The sequence below is a fragment of the Sminthopsis crassicaudata genome, chromosome 5, assembly GCF_048593235.1.
Source record: "Sminthopsis crassicaudata isolate SCR6 chromosome 5, ASM4859323v1, whole genome shotgun sequence".
NCBI lineage: Eukaryota > Metazoa > Chordata > Mammalia > Dasyuromorphia > Dasyuridae > Sminthopsis > Sminthopsis crassicaudata.
Genome location: NC_133621.1, coordinates 225488690 through 225504111, shown reverse-complemented (window position 1 = coordinate 225504111; position 15422 = coordinate 225488690).

The following is a 15422-nucleotide window of genomic DNA, read 5'->3' as shown; positions in this document are numbered from 1 at the left end:
GGAAAGGACAATAGTGATCATTGAGTCCAATTTTAAATGAGGAAACTGAGACCTATTGAGGTTAAGTGCTTTGTCTAAGGTTACACAAGTGGTAAAAGTGGTATCTCAACCAGGACTTCTGATGCCAAATCCAGGACTCTTTCAATACGCCACACTGCTGAAAAAGAAGAATGAGCTGTAAAATTGTATTCTCTGGTCTAGATGAAATGGCACTTAGTTTGTGGATACTAGAATTCTAAGGAAAATTTGTTTTGTGGGTATTATTAGTAACTAGGGGATACAATGAGAGAGTACTAGTCAAGAAGACTCATCTTCATGAGTTCAAATCTTGGTTCAGACATTTACTACTCTGAGTAAGTCACTTAACACTATTTACCTCAGTTTCCTCATTTCTCAAATGAGTTGAAGGAAGAAATGCAAACTATTCTAGTATTTTTACCATGAAAACCTCAAATGGAGTCCTGAAAAATCTGACAAGATTTTTTAAAAAATATTGTTTTTTTCTGGTTTTATATATATATGTGTGTGTGTGTGTGTGTGTGTGTGTATATATATATATATATATATACATATATATATATATATATATATATATATATATATATATATATGTACACTCATTTTTTAAATACAAATTTCTTTATGAATCATGTTGGGGGAGGAAAATCAGAACAAAAGGGAAAACCAGACATAGGAAATAAAATCAGAAGAAAAAAAAAGTGAACACAGCATGTGTTGATTTACATTGAGTGTCCATAGTTTTCTCTCTGGATGCAAATGGTGTTTTCTATTCAAAGTTTATTGGGATTGCCTTGAATCACTCAATTAGTGAGAAGAACCAAATCTTTTATAGTTGATCATTGCACAATTTTGCTATTACTCTGTACAATATATTCCTGGTTCTGCTTATTTCACTCAGCATTATTCATGTTAATCTTTTCAGTTTTTTCTAAAATCAGCTTGTTCATCATTTTTATAGAAAAATTTTCCATTATTTTTATATACCATAACTTATTCAGTCATTCCCCAATTGATGATCATCTGCTCACTTTCCAGTTTTTTTGCCACAACAAAAAACAACAACAACAACAAAAAACTGCTACAAACATTTTTGCACATGTGGATCCTTTTCCCTCCTTTATGATTTCTTTGGGATATAGATCCAATGGTGGCACTGTTGGGTCAAAAGGTATGCACAGTTTGATAGCCTTTTGGGCAGAGTTTTAAATTACTTTCCAAAATGGTTGGATCATTTCACAAATCCACCAACAATGCATTAGTGTCCTAGGTTTCCTACATCCCCTTCAACATTTATCATTATCTTTTTCTGCCATATTTGCCAATCTGAGAGATATAAGGTGATATATCAGAGTTATTTTAATTTGCACTTCTCTAATCATTTAATTTAAATGATTTAAAGCATTTTTTCATATGACTATAGATGGCTTTAATTTTATCATTGAAAAATTGTCAGAGAGGTTTAAAACAACTCAACAATAACTGATAATGATAAGAATGACAAAATGGCAGGGTGAAGAGAGAGATGACCTAGAAGCAAGAAGGAAATGGGTTCAAATCTTGTCTTTGAAATGCATTGACCAGGACTCTGGGAAAATTACCCTCCCTTTTGATATTTTAGGCAATTAGGCAAAAAGTTATAGAGAAGGTTTTGACCTGCTTCAGTAGAGGGAGTATTCTCATTTGGTGTTCCCTGTATTAATGAAATCATAGACCCAGGTCTTTTCCTACTCTATCCTTATTCATAGGGCAATTTTTCTCACATTCTGGAAGTATTGGAAGACAGTGAAACCCATTAGGGTTACTTCCAGCACTGCGTTTTCTCTCTCCTTCCTTAGTTTCACATGCTCTCTAGAGCAGCTCAAGATGCTATTTTGTTAAATCCCATCTCTATCGGCCAGCTCTGCATTGGACAATGAGGACTGCAGAGGACTGAAGCATGACTGCAGTAAATTGCCCTTGCGGGATTTTATCCTCCTTCATCCCTGAGCAAACTCACCTGGCTAACCTCTCCAGACGGCAAGAGTAGAAGAGTTTTCCAGTAGTACCATGGGGACCTATCCCTGATTCTCCCTAGAGTTCTGAGAGCCATTTCCCATCTGGTGGTTGGTACTGTCCAGAATACAATGATACAAAAGGAGAAACAAGACAGGAAACTAATTGGAATATCCATCTCCAGCCTGGCCCTGTCCTATGTGGTAAGACACCTGAAGGACATGTCCTGAAGCTAAGATACACAGCTCTTGTCCAAGCTCCTTTCTCTGTAGTGCCTGACTTCTGTCCAAAGTTCATCTTTGTAGTGGCTTCTTCAGACCATCTAGTTAACAGTTTTTCTGTGACCTAGCTTTGCACTGACTGCCTGGATTCCTTCAGGACTTTTCACTTTGGCAATCCTATGGGCTGGCAAACTTCAGAAGGCTAGGCTCTTCTGTGACTAACTGGGATGTGTAATCTGTCTAAACCTTGACTAATGCATTCCTTGCATTATTAAACACAGATTAAATATAGATGGATATTTAAATGTAATGTGTTATTTTCCTAAATCTAGCTTTACTTGGTATTCCTTTGACTTCTGTCTTTTCATGGCTCATAATTGTCTCTGGGATCATGAGTTACAGGATGGAAAGAGCTGGAGCTTCCCCAGCAACAAAAAGCTTTGCCATACCATTTGCATTTGTTAAAGAGAAGCTGCAGTGACTCTGATGTTGCAGGCCTAAAAATTATTTTTTGGAATCTTCAAAAAGCTAACATTCATTTTTCTCCAAGACATAGCCTCCTCTTCAGTATGGGAGCAACTGTTTAGACAAGCAGGCTTCTCCTGCTGACGGCCTTGACTTCTCTTTGGGGAAATCTGCTAATTATTGCATGTGGGGGCACAGGAGATCCAGAGGCAGCAGCTGGCTACTGGGTTCCTGAACAAAGTCTAAAAGAGGTTTGCAAGTGATCACTCATCCTGGTGTGTGAGTTGAGTGTGTGTGCTGGATGAGTAGGAATGAATGCTGAGTGCTTCAAGTGCTGCTAGCCACAGAAGGTTCCAGAGGAACAATGTTACAAATGATGGATTGGTGGGATGCTGTTACCCACAGAGGTATTTTACAATTTTATATTGTAAATGTGTACGAATGATGCTTGTGTGAAATGTATGTGTAGTTTGGGGAACTATATACATATGGTCATTTTTCAAATTCAATTCAAGGAACTGAAGGAAACATGGAAAAGACCAGTTAAAGAAGCATGTCAGGAAGAGAATTAAGGCATATACTTTTAATTTCTCTGGTTCTTTCTTAATTACTTCACATGAGGCAGAGAGATATAATGTAAAAAAAAAAAAAGACTTTAGAGAAAGAGGATCTTGATTCAAATAGTACTTCTGATATGTATGAATCATATGACTTGGATAAATTATTTAACCTCTGTAGTTCTCAGTGTCCTTATCTGTAAAAATGGGGAGGGGATAGATTAGATATCTTCTATTGTCCATTTCAGCTTTAGCTTTATGATCCTTCTATAAGCTAAAGGACTAAAGTATGTAAAATTATGAGATTGTATTAATTAATATCTAAAGTTCCTTCTGGCTTTGATAATCTAACTCATCAACTGTTACTGTATGATTCAGAACTAAGAAGGTATTTGACATTTTAAAACAAAGTTTTGTTGATTTAAAACTATAAAAATCATTCCTAGTTTGTACTCAATTCGACCCTCAGGCTATAGCTTTCCCAATCCTGATAAAGTGTTGTTCAGTAAGTTGTTTCAATCATATCCAACTCTTCATGATCCCATTTGGGAATTTCTTGGCAAAGACACTGGAGTGGCTTACCAATTTTTTTTTTCTCCAGCTCATTTAATAATTAAGGAAACTGAGGCAAACAGGGTAAGATTGAAACTTCCAGGGATACAGCTAGTAATAATGTCTGAGGCCACTTTAGAACTCAGAAAGATGAGTCTTCCTGACTTCAGGCCCAATATTCTATGCATTATGGCACTACCTAGCTCCTTCTAGTGAAGTGTATGGTTCAGCAGCTTCTGAGGTCCCTATGTTAAAATAGAAAAAAAAAAAGTTAATTTGGAATTTAAAGTCTGAGCTTGAATCCCAGATGTGCTACTTTATTAGCTATATGATCTTAGGTAAGTAACTTCCCTCCCTCTGAATTTTAGTTTCATTGTTTATAAAATGATGAAAAAAATTCCTGCAACATCCATTTCAAAGGAGTACTCTTAGGATCAAATTAGATAAATTACATATTACATAAATATAAGTTATTATTGTCATAATCCATTCTTTATTTGATTGATCATTCACTATCACTTTTGTTCTTGTTCTTTTAGAAAACTCTTGAAATGGCTAGGATAGCAATTTGTTGGCTATATTAATAAATACATAGGCCCAGAAGGAATATATGATACCAGCTATTTGTTGGTTATTCTTAATTTCTGCTCCATTATCCATTCATCTTTTATTTTTTTATTTTTTGCTGTTATGAATTTCTCTGCTCACATCCTTTTATTCTGCTTCTGCTGTCTAATTCCTCATTTAAAATGTGTCCCAACCTACTCATGTCCACTGTGTTTTATTTCATCAAACTATCTTTTAAAAGGTGTGGGGGTAGAGTTCAAATCTGGTCTTAGATACTTAACACTTCCTAGCTGTGTGACCCTGGTCAAGTCACTTAACCCCAGCCTGGGGGGAGAGAAGTAAAAGGTGGAGGTAAAGGTCTAAGAATACAGTCAGAAATTTGCATTAGCTGTTCCCCAAATCTACCTAATTATACACCCACCTTCACTTCCCACCCCTGAAATGCCCTTCCCTTTGATCTTTACTTGATGTAAATTAACTTATTGCCCATTCTTGTCTGAGTTCTATTGCTCAAGTTGGCTATACTGCCTGCACATCCAATAGAGTTCATTTTCAAAGCTGGGTCTCTGCTTCTAAGATTTCTGTGGCAAACATTCTTTCTGTGCAGCTCTCTTTACATAATATCTTATACACCTAGATGAGTGGTTAGGTGGTTCATTGGTTAGTCATATCTGGAATGAGGAAGAACTGACTTCAAATCTGACCTCAGACACTTATTAGCTGTGTGAATTTGGGCAAGTCACCTGACACTTTCTCAGTTTCTTCATCAGCCATGGTGAGCTATGAAGTATTCCTAAATTATGCTTTTAGATTTCTTAATTTTCTTTATTCTTCCTTTATTCAGTCCTAAGGTTGGGAATAGTAAGGTTGGGAATAGTACTTTGAATTAGAGAAGAAAATGGCAAATCATTCCAGTATCTTTGCCAAGAAAAGCTCAAATGGGGTCATGTAAGAGTCAGACATGACTGAAGTGACTGAACAATACATACTTGGATATTTAATAGATACTTCTTTAATAAGAATAACCTATGATAAAAGGCTAAGTGAAGGAAACCTGGGTATGAGACATCTCTTCTCCCTTTAAGTGTTCCCGAAATGAGTAATGGTTGCCTCATATTACCTCAGTTGTCCAATATGCAAGGTCATTAGATTGAGACTTCCTGATCCTTTCTACCTTGAAAGAATATGAATTAGCAGTGTCATTATTAATTTTACTGACAATAAGCACATGGATCTAGATAGTCCCTTTCTTATAAATGACCACAAAATGCTAATAACTGATCTCCTCGTTGTGTTATTTTTGATCCTGGATCTCAAAATCTGTATTTGTGAAGTGAACAATTTGAAGGATAATAAATACTAAGCTAGAAAGGCTTAAAGGATGGACCCCAATGACAGAATCAGGTCTACCTCAATGGAAAAGACTTGCTACTGAGTGGCAATTTTTTGGGCCATGGTGAGCTATGGAGTACACCTAAATTATGCTTTTAGAGTTCTTAATTTTCTTTATTCTTCCTTTACTCAATCCTAAACAGGTATTATTATCCCTCTTTTATAAGTGAGAAAACTGGGACTTTTAGTTACTTATTTTTCTTTAAAACAAGAAATTTTCAGAGCTAGGTTGCAAACACAGGTCCATAGACTTCTTCTAGACTGCTATTTTGTTGTTATTTGGTCATTTTTTCAGTTGTGCCCAACTCTTTGTGACCTCATTTGGGGTTTTCATGGCAAAAATACTGCAGTGTTTTGTCATGTCCTTCTCCAGCTCATTTATAAATGAGGAAACTGAGGCAAGCAGGGTTGAGTGATTTGCTCAGGGTCACACAGTTAATAAGCATCTGGGGCCAGATTTGAACTCAGGGAGTTGAGTCTTCTTGACCTTAAGCTCAGCTCTTTAGCCACTGCACCACCTAATTATATTTTATTATACTAATACCTTAAGAGGGAAAAGAATAATAAATCAAACAAGCAGGCATTTTATTAAGTGTTTACTATATACCAAGAAATGTGTTAGACCCTGGAGATACAAAGTTAAAAAATGAAAAGGTCATTGTTAAAGTCATTAAGAAACACATTCTAATAGAGAAAATAATGTATGTATAATAGAATATAAAATATAATGTGTATGTATACATACACATGTGCACCATGAGTATGTGTATGCAAATACAGCATACTATATGCATATGCATTGTACAGTTTAATATGTATATTATAATATATGTATATATATACAGATATACAGCAATGTGTATATACTAATATACACATAGTACATTATACGTATTTATGCATATACATATATACATGTGTACTGTACATATAAATATATACATAAATTGTTATACTATTACATTAATAACCAATTATAATTTGGGAATCAGACTTTTCTACTCAATTTCTCATTAAAGCCTAGTTTTTGTTAAAGTCAGATTCTGAAGGACATGACTGATGAGATGACTTTTAGCAGCAAAACATATGCTTTTCAGTCTTCAGTGGAACCCTACCAATGAGAAGACCCAACTTCTATTTAGAACATAAACAGAATCCAGTCTTGGCAAGTCCTTTTAGAAAGGAGCCTCTATCCTGGTACCCTCCATTGCAGGTTGGGGTAACCCAGCTCATGAAGAAGAAAACCAACTGGAATTTTCTGATTTGGAACTGAATTCCCCTGTCCAGATTACTGGAGGTATCTGAGTCTCTTAATAAAGTCAAGTTCTCAGCAGGAGGATTTTCAGACCGCCTACTCATTAAACTTCCACTAATCAGGGTTGATTTTTATTTGTCAGTGACATTCCCTTTCAAAAAAGTATTTAAAACTTTCAGGGTTTCCATTGAATATCTTTGGTTACCAAAAGAAACCATCAACTATCAGTTTATTGATTACAGGCTAGCCAAATTAATAAACTGATTAATACTTACCCAGAAACTCCATATTCCAGTTTTTTTTCATTAATATATATGTGTGCTTACATATACATAGATATTCACACCTGAACACTCATGTGTGCACACAAATATATGCACTTAGGGAGAGTAGGAAAGTTCTTATGTGGCACTAAATCTGGGCTTTTATTCTAGTAATTCTATGAAGAACACCATAATTTTGGGAGATCATGAGTACAGATCTGTAGAGATGAGAGACAAACAATAACATAGAAGGAACAACATGGAGACCAGCTGGCTGGATTTTAGTTGTGTGGACAAAAGTAATGTGTAAAAAGACTGGAAGGCTAAGGTTTTGGAGAACTTTAAATACTAAATGGTGTATGGGATTGCCTGTCATCTAGGGGAGGGAGTAGAGGGAGGGAGGGGAAAATTTGGAAAAATGAATACAAGGGATAATGTTATAAAAATAATTGCTCATGCATACATACTGTCAAAAATTATAATTATAAAATTAAAAATAATAATAAAATAAAAAAATACTAAATGGAAGTTTATAGTTAATCCCAGAAGTAATAGAGAGCCACTGGGATTTATTGAGTTGGTGAAAGGGGTATGACCTAATCAGACTTATACTTTAGTATAATCCCTTTTGGCAGCCCCAAGGAGGATGAATTAGAGAGGGAAAAAAAAAATAAAATAAAACTTAAGGCAGGGGGAACAATTAGAGAGTTATTAAGTAGTGATGCAAAGAGATGATAAAAGTCTGGATGACAGTGGCAATGTACATGGGGAGAAGCTGGCGTATATGAAATGTGTTGTGGAGATTCAAAAGATGAGATTTGGCAACTGATTGAGTATACATGAAAGTGGAGTCAAGGGTAGATTAAAAGGATGGTTTTTCTCTTAGCAATAATATGGAAATTCAGAAGAATTTTTGTGGGAAGGTTTTTTAAAAGTTTGAAGATTAATTCTGTGTTGAACTTGTTGAGTTTGAGATGTCTTCAGTTTGTTATATATGCTCAGTAAGCATTTGGTGATGAAAAACTGGAAGGAAATTATGGGTGACTACCAGTCATTATACATAAACAGCTAGGTTTCGAATAGTGCCAATAATGAAACTTGTGAAGTTGTTATATGTATCCAAATTCCCACTATTTGAAATTATGATTATGTAAAATATGCGAAATGGTTCCAACATAGTGGAAATTTGCAGTATGAATTTGAGTAATATCGTTATTTCATGGAATTCATTCTAATTCAGACCCAGCTATAGATGATAATTGAATTCATGGAGGCTGATGATGTTACCACATGAAAAAGAGAATAGGTCAGAGCCTTGGGGTAGACTCACAGTTAAGCACACATAAGAACCTTGTTAAATATTTCAAATTTGGTTGCCACAATTATGGCCCTGTTTTTATATGGTATTTGTGATTCCATTGGTATAGAGAATTTCCAGTGAAGAAACATTGTAGACTGACATGTAATTTGCAATTTGTGATTTTGGAGAGATATCTCTCTAAGTGGGCACTCAAAAGTTAAATTACATGCCCAGAATTGCAAAGTCAATATATGTCAGACCTTGAATTTGAATCCAGGTCTTACTGATTCATGGGTCTCTATCTACTCTGCCAGTCCACACCTATAAACCCCTACATAATGATATACTCTGCTCACCATAACAAAGCACTTCTCTAACTCTACAATGGAATTCCTACCATGCAGACAACTTTGTCCCATAACAATAGACTGGTACTTTCCTATGCTTTCAAGTCAGCTAACAATGCCTCAGCACTGTGCCAGGCAATGGGAATGGAACAAGTGCATTAAATACAATCTACCCTCAAGAAGCACTTAGTCTTATGTGGGAAGGAAGCTGTGCACACAAGTAGAATATATAAATGACAATATATGATGTCTCAGTAGAGAAAACTGCCCTGAATGCCCAAAGGATCATTTCTGGGATTATATTATAAAGTCCATGAGACTGTGAAAAGGAATAGAGGGTATATAGAGGGTAGGTGAAAAGAAAGGGAAAGGGCATCATAGATAGGAAGAACAAAGATAGGAAGAATCAGGAAAATGTGAGTATGCAAGTTTGGCTGGGAGAGATGGTAGATGTGAGTAGTGGAAAGAATGTAGATCTACCTAGATGGGATGAATTAGAGTGAGATTCTGAACAATGCCTTGAATGTTGAAAAACAAGTAATGAGGAGTTTAGGCTATAACTTTATCTTCCCAAGAAGGTGGACACAGAGGATCATGGTCCCTTTTTTCTTTCAGCCACTCAGCTAGGTGCATATCAAAGTCCATCTAAATTGATGACAATGAGAATTCCCCAGTAATATCCAATGTGGGTATTTCCTCTTGGCTAACCTGGAGGCCATCAAAGAGCTTGTACTAAATTGGGAGAGGCAAACTGGATCAATGGACAAGGCAGAACTTGTTTTCTGCCTATTTCTGCTGCTGCTGCTTTCAAGCTACTGATTTATCCAGTAAGCAAGTTGACAGTTTTAGGTGACAAGGTGCATGCCAAGGGGGTGGAGTGTGGGGGAGGAAGGAAGCTGCCAAAAGTAGGGTGGGAGGGAGGAAGCCTGGGATGTGGAGAATGGCTCTTGGTAGAGTGGGCAGTATGCTAACTGGACTAATGGAACATCCTTGAAAAGAATTAGGGTTGAACCTGCTATTTATAGGACACAACCCATTCATTTAGTCTACTTCTCAATTAGGAAACATTCTAAAGACTCTCTAATATTGGGAGCTTTGAATAGCCCTTTAAAATAGCACTTTACTTTGATTCTTCTCCAATGAATTTCATTCATTCCATTATTACAGTGTTGGGGTTCAGGATAAGTCTTCACAAGGCTTTGAGAGAAAGTGAGAGCTTCCATGCTGCCTCCTTCTAAACAACCACTCCCCTCCCTTAACTTTATCCCATGCATTACCCTGGTATAATTGTCTTTACCCCTGGGAGACTCTTGGATTTAAATGTGAAAGAGACCTCAGAGACCTTTTGATGTAAACCACTTATTTAACACTTTGATTCTTCTTCTGGTTTCATTCATTTCACTATCACAGTGCTGAGGTTTAGGAGAATTCTGCTCATCTTTACTGCTGCCTTACCTTATTTCCACCTATTTTATTGAAGTAGTTACCATCTTCCTCAAAGCTCCTTAGATTTAAAGGTGGAAGGGATTTCAGAGGCATTCTTGTCTAAATCATTCATTTAACAGATTAGGAAACTGAGGACAAAGGAACTTAACCAAGGTTACTCTATTAGTAAATATCAGAGCTCTCATTTGAAGCTAGGTCCTTGGATTCTGGAACCAATTTTTTTGTTTGTTGTTTGTTTGTTTCCCCTCAACCCATCATGCTTTTCCCTTAAAAGGGCAGAATTATTCTCCAAGAAATGAGGTTTTGATCTTGTGAGAATTAGGTGGGACAGAAGCTGGGAGATGATAGTTGCATTTTGGTGTTTCTGTCTTTGAATGGGCTTCTGCTCAAAGGTGCCCACAACCCAGGCAAGCAGGGAGTTAAGATTTGTTGGAGGATGAAATTTTTGTGTGCAGCAGTACAGACTTGTTTAAGCCACAAGAATGAACACAAGACAAGACTTGTTCCCTCAGCTATTGTCTGGAACTCTTTTCCCTCCAGCCACTGGCAGCTGGAGATTTTAATGTGACATTTTTCTACTTATTATGATCACCCCCTGGATTTCTCTTCAGAGCCTGTTCACTTTTTGCCTCTATCCCCATCCCCCTTTCCTCCAGTACTTTCCAACTAAGAATTGTCTATTTTATTGGGCAGGGGAATGACATGAGCATTTTTTTAAATTTGTATTTTAAAGACACTCTCTCTCTCTCTCTCTCTCTCTCTCTCTCTCTCTCTCTCTCTCTCTCTCTCTCTCTCTGTGTGTGTGTGTGTATCTCTGTCTCTCTCCTCTCTTTCTCTGTCTCTGTCCTTTTGTCTCTCTCTCTTCTCTGTCTGTCTCTCTTTGTCTCTGTCTTTGTCTCTCTCTGACTCTCTTTTTTTCCCCTCCAGAATCAGCATAGAAAAGGATAGAGAGCTAGTCTTGAAACCAGATAGCCAAGGATCAAGTCCCTTCTCTGAAATATACTAACAAAGTTATCTTTCAGTGTGCTAAGGAACTCTGTACTTGGAACTATTTGATATTTCTCTTTGAAAAATGAGTGGCTTTTTAAAAGCTTCATTATCTTCCTCTGAATATGAACCTAGATCTCTGTCCTCATAGTAACTATCTATAGTTGGATTCTTTCTCCTTTGTGTACTCATTTTTATTTGTTTTGTTTTTTGTTGCTATAAGTGCAATCAAGTTGTAGTCCCAAATGGACTGATGTCTCAACCCCCAAACCCTTTTTACTGTTATTTTCTCAGGACTGTGTCAAAGCACTCTCTTCTCCACTACCTCCTAAGCCATGCTTAGAACCGCTCCACACGTCCCCCACACGATCTTGCTCCCTGTGAAGTCCTTCAGGGGGCTATAAACTCCAATTGCCCTCTCTGCCTGAGAACTGAAACTATGGACTTTGCTCTCCTGCAAGTGCCCCTAGCCAACATCCTTGCCCCTCTGCTACTCAGCAGCTGTGTGCCAGCTCCTTCTTCCCAAAGCCACAGCCTGAGATCAGTCTGGTCAGCTCAGTTGCACTTGACATCTCTCCACAGTGGAAGATCCTTTTAATCTTTTCTTCAGCCCTCAGACCTCCTCAGTATCTATACAACATAGCTTAACTGTTGTCCATGACTCAATATAGGGTCTCATAACTGAAGATGGGGGTTTTGAAATTATGATTTATTATCAGTAAATATTTGATTTGTATACATTTATAAACCTGGAGTCATGTAAAATTTCTCATAAGAAAAGGAGTCACACCCTAGTGGAAAAAGTTTAAGAAGCCCTGGTCTACTAGATGAAAGTTTCTAAGGTGGAGGCTGCCTCTCAACCTACTTGCCCTCAGGGCTTGTTCTTTGTTGATTCTGCCGAGCTGGTCTGGAGGTGTTTGCACTTCACTCAGGCCACACCTCTGCCCCCCAGAGCTCTGGTCTTTCCTGGGATTTTCTCAGATTGTTTTAAGAGAACTACTGCTTTAAACTATTGCGCGTTTATTTCTGACGCTCTGAGGTGACATTCTGGCTTTTTTTTGTTGTTGTTGTTTGAGGAAATTTGTAGAGCTGAAAACTTTGTGACCTATTCTGCTATCTTCCCAGAATCCTCTCTCTAGGGAATTCTTTATGATTAGAATCTACAGAATGTACCAGCCAGCATGCATAGAGGGAATTTCCTTACCAGGGTATTCCTCATAGAATGAAATAACAGGTTAGTCCCTTTTCTCTCTTTCTCACTCCCAGGACCATTTTCTCCTTATCTCTACAACATCATCTAAGCAGCAATAGGTGAAAGTTCTACAATTTCAGTAGAATGTAGGCTTGCTCAGGGCAGGGACTATTTTAAATATCTATATCTATATCTATATCTATATCTATATCTATATCTATATCTATATCTATATCTATATCTTATTTATATCTAGACCTATACCTCTATATGTAGCTTCTGTTTCTGTTTGTTCAGTGCCTTGCTCATGGTAAGAGTTTAATAAATATTTGATGATTTGAATTGGATTGAATTCCAGTGATATTTGAGTAACATTACCAAGTGAGACCCTGAAGTTCCAAAGCTCATCAGTGGAGAGGAAACTCAGACACATTTTCTCCCAATTCATTGTTGTTACTTGGCCCCAAGCACCAAACACCTCCCCAGTCATAGAATATACTATAGGAATATGATAGCCTTATCTGATTGACTTTACTTCACGCCAATAAGTCTGTATGGCTTCCTCTAGGCTCTCTATACCCTTCATCTTTATCCATCTACCAGTCCCTGAGATCTCAGAAATATTCTCCTTGAAGCTGATTGACAGATTGGAGGCGGAAGAGAGGAAACCAATTATTTCAGCCATCATCTCTCCAGATTGCCTTGATATAGCTCCCCCCTGTTTCCTGACTTGTTTGTGAGGACTCTCAGTTTTTGATAATGATGAATGTCAGCAGAAAAATTTACAATACTGTAGTATACTCTTGAGGATGGAGAAGACACCAGTTGGAGTCCTTACCATTACTGCAAAGGAAAAGAATTTGTAAAAGCAATATACAAATATATCAGATATATTTAAATTACTTTTGTAAAGCAGCATTAGAAGGAACCAAAGGGATTTTTTCCAAAAGAGTCCCCTCTTTGATGAAGTGTAATAAGGTTAAACAAAAAGTTAAACTTGTGTTTCAAATAAGACACCTTTATTCTAATTATAATCATAATGATCCAAAGTGTTTGGGATTTAATTATTTGGAATTAGAATTTTAAAAAGACAACCTGTAATTAACACCGAACTTATCTTGAAGTGTAAATCTAATAATTAAACACTTTCAGATTTCATTTCATTCACTGGGTAATTAAAATTAAAAAAAAATCACACTTTTTTCTCATCTATTAAGAAAATTGTCTCTGGCTATTCCAGCCCTAAAGTTATCAATGAATCTCAGCAAAGAGGTCTAGACATTATTGCATATCTGAAAAGAAATAACTTAGCTGATAATTTATTTTACTTCATATTCTTTTTATCTTAATTGTTAGACATGGTGAGAAAGGGAAAATTGTAGTTCAGTAATGCCTGGCTCTTTGTGAACCCATTTGACTTTTTTTGGGCAAAGATATTGGAGTGGTTTGATATGTCTGTCTCTAGATCATCTGACAAATGAGGAAACTGATGCAATCAGAGGTAAATGACTTGCTGACACACAGCTAGAAAGTAGAGTCTGGATCTAAACTCAGGTCATCCTGACTAGTACTGGGTGCTCTATCCATCTGACTACCTAGCTGGAGAGAAGGCGATAAATAAAATCAATTGTGAGTTGAATCTACATCTTTTCTTTTTAGATTAATACCTTCCAGAGTCCAAATTACTTTCTTATTATCAGCCTGCAAGGAGTTTTGCAAAAAAACAAAGGAATATATATACCTCACAATGTTAATGAGAACTGAGCTCTGCTCTGTGATTTTATTTTGACTGAAAAAAAAAAAAAAAAAAGATTTGACCCATATGTGGCTACTTTCTGGAAGTGAAGGTATAGATGATTGTCAGATCCAAGGGAAGGGGTCTTTGGATTGTATTCAGGGAGGAAATTTAGCTTTCTCTTTTGGGGGCTCCTAGTGTCCTCAACCAGCTCCTGACAGCTCCCATTCATCCCATCCCAGTCCTGATTCACTCTGCCCAATAGATTTGGAGTTGAAAAGTTCTTAGAGGCCATAATGTCCATCTCCTATTTTGCAAATTAGGAACTGAACACAGAAAAGTTAAGTAATATGTCCATTATCACACTACTAACTGAGTATGTGAGTCTGAATTTGAATGTATCTCTTCCTGATTTCAAGTCTTATTTTCTACCTATTTACTAGTCCAGACTGGCAAGAAGAGCTGGACTGGGAGATGGTGGAGGAGAAGCCTGGAACATAGAATGTTGTTAGAATCTAAAGGGATTTTAAAAAATCTTGTAGGTAGATCTGCTTTTAAAAAACATATAGGAAGGAGAGACCCAGAAAGATGAATAACTTGAGATCAAATGAGTAGAGACAAGATCACAAGGGATTCTGTCTCCTACTCTGGTAGAAAGCATGCCCATCTCTGTTCAGTTCTGGGCACCACATTTAAAAAAAATAGTTTTTCTTGTTGTGAAAACTGTTTGATATAGCATAAGGTCTCTGGCTTTGGAGTGAGAGAATCTGGGATTTCAATTCTGATTCAGCTCTGTGTGACCTAGGGAAAACAACTTAACCTCTGTGCATCTTACTCATATTTTAAATGAATGTTTTGGATTAGTGACTTTTTGGGGTCTCTAATATCTGTGCTAGAATTCCTCCAGAGAAAGGTGATAAGGATGGAGAGAAACTGTAACTATGATACATAACTATTGATGAAGAAATTAGGTACTATATTTACAGCCTGAGGAACAGCATACTTTAAGAGAAACGTGATCATTGACTTAAATATTTGAAGGGTTGTCATGGGAAAGAATTAGATTTGTTTTTCTTGGCCCAAGGATAGAACCAGAAGCAACGGGTAAAAGTTTCAGAGAGCAGATTTTA